We start from the raw sequence: 2500 nt of genomic DNA, 5'->3' as shown, positions 1-2500 counted from the left end.
AGATGTTGCACTGAAAGAGGAGTGATGTGCTCAGATCTTTTCTTTCTGAGCCTGACGAGTCGGGCAGCAGAGTTTTGTATGCGCTGAAGAGACTGAAAGGATGAAGCCGAGGCAAACCAGACAGAGGGTTACAGTAGTCAAGGTGAGAGCCGGAGAATGCCGGAGAGAAACGACAAGTCTGTATGTTGCGTCAATGGACAGGTATTTCCGGATGGAACTGATGCGTCGCAACCGGCGGCTAAATTGACAGTAGCAGGATTGACATGTCAGTGACTCTGTTTTCGGCGAACAAAAGGATGTGTTTGTGATTGATACAGTTCTCAATTGTTGTCGTTGTCACTGTTGTTGTTGTTATTGCTGTTGCTGTTGTCACTACTGTCAGAAATTATTTTTAACTCTTTGAAATGTTCTTGCATGTCTCCCTGAAAGCAGTTTATGGGATCTCATTGATTATTTAAACTTATCTCTTAATACTGTATGTAGTATGTATGTATGTGTATCTATGTATGCACACACACACACACACACACACACACACACACACACACACACACACACACACACACACACACACACACGTACACCAATTCACTCTTTTTACACTTCTGAGTAACCATACCACTGGCAACACTGAGCTAACCTTTTGTCAGTCAGACGGTCAAGAACCCATGCAGTGGTTTGGCACAGTTCTATAATTAGAGTACTGTTGACATTTGGCGTGTGTGTGTGTGTGTGTGTGTGTGTGTGTTCTTACAGTGCGTGGTAGCGGTGATGGTGGTGTTACGGTGTGTGCCGGCGTGTGTGTCAGTGTGCGTGCGCGCGTGTCACGTGTTGTGCTAGTATGTGTCTCTGTGTGTTAGTCTGTGTGTTTGTCTGTGTGCCAGTGTGTCTGTGCGTGGGTTAACGGTGGAAGTGTGTGTGTGTGTGTGTGTGTGTGTGTGATGGGGATTACTCGACAGAATTACTACTTGGGGATTTCAGTCTAATTTCATCATCTTCGATGAACAGACTATAAATAGATAAACGAAACGAATACTTGGGGATTGGACTGGTATGGAGAATGTATCGTTGTTCGAGGTAATGGATCCCTGCATGGTTATCTGTCTAGGTGGGACTGAAGATCATCTGGCGGTCCAACCAATGGAGAAGTCAAGTCATTCGGCGCAGGTAGTGTCGATACTCTACATCTTGGTCATCACCATGGTTCAAGGGGTTCGGTAGTGTAGTGGTTATCACGCTCGCCTCACACGCGAGAGGTCCTGGGTTCGACCCCCAGCCGAACCAATTTTTTTTTCTTCTTCTTTTTTTAATAATTTGTCTCCCACTTTGCAGTGTCAGTTGAGACACATCTTTATCGTCTGTAAACAGACAGGAAAATATTTGTCTTTTGGCTCGAGTATATATAATACTAAACTACACATATTTCCTTTTTCTTTTTCTCCCCCATGATATTTCATGTTTACGCAAACCTAGGACTGGCTCACAAGGCTTGATCGGTCACTGTGTTGGATTTACGCGAGGATCACGCATCTGCTTTTTTTTTTTTTTTTTTTTTTTTTTTTCCTTTCTTTTTTTTTGTTTTTTTTTTTTAAGCTTTTTTTCCTTTAACAGATGTGGCCGTTGCGTATATGGGTCATTCCGCACTCTTTGACACCTCAGCCTCAAGTTGAAACTAAAACTGAAACCCAGAAAATGAAACAGTCCTGAAACACTGAAAATTCGTGTCAGTAACGAGGGAATGCCAGCCCGAGGCCTATCAAGCTGGAACTCATTCTGCAAGAATTATGTCAGTCAAACTACACTTAGTGTGTCCACACACTGAGTAACACACACACACACACACACACACACACACACACACACACACACACACACACGGCACACCGACACACACACACACACACACACACACACACACACACACACACACACACACACACACTGACACACACGGTGTAATGAACACATGCCGTGTAGCCATGATGAGTCTCTTTGACTGCCAGGGTATCCTTCACTGTAGTCGAGAGCGTGTAGTATGCCGCATTGGCACGTACGCACACACCTGACTGACTTACGTCATAGTACCCACGCACCGACTCAATCGCGCGTCCCCCGGCGCGCGCTGACGTACAGACACGTGACATGACCGACACACGCTCGATCGCGCACACGGCACATACACACACACACACACACACACACCGTGGCACACAATGACAATGATAATGAGTTTACTCCCATTAACTCATTCAGAGTCCTAGGGAGACAGTGAATCCAAACATGACGATAACAGGATGATGGCCTGGTCAACAAAAGGGGACGGAGATGATAGAAATGGAAATAGAAAAAAATAGAAAATGAAAATAACAGAAGGTCGAAGGTAACCATCAGTCTGATTCAATACTAATAAGAGTGGCGAAAGCAATACCCCATAGACACTGATAATGCACCGACCTGAGATCACAACTGAATTTAATTTACAGTAATTGCCGGCGGTGAG

At 44.8% G+C, this 2500-nt stretch overlaps 1 non-coding gene across 1 annotated transcript; it reads left to right on the top strand.

Moving 5' to 3' along the window:
* The first annotated feature begins 1211 nt into the window (after positions 1–1211).
* On the top strand, positions 1212–1284 carry Trnav-cac (transfer RNA valine (anticodon CAC)). The gene has a single exon. It is a non-coding gene; the product is annotated as a tRNA-Val (tRNA).
* The last annotated feature ends 1216 nt before the right edge of the window (positions 1285–2500 follow it).

Source organism: Babylonia areolata, chromosome 8, assembly GCF_041734735.1.
Source record: "Babylonia areolata isolate BAREFJ2019XMU chromosome 8, ASM4173473v1, whole genome shotgun sequence".
NCBI lineage: Eukaryota > Metazoa > Mollusca > Gastropoda > Neogastropoda > Buccinidae > Babylonia > Babylonia areolata.
The sequence above is the reverse complement of the archived record's forward strand: the minus strand, read 5'-3'. Positions and strand labels throughout refer to the sequence as shown.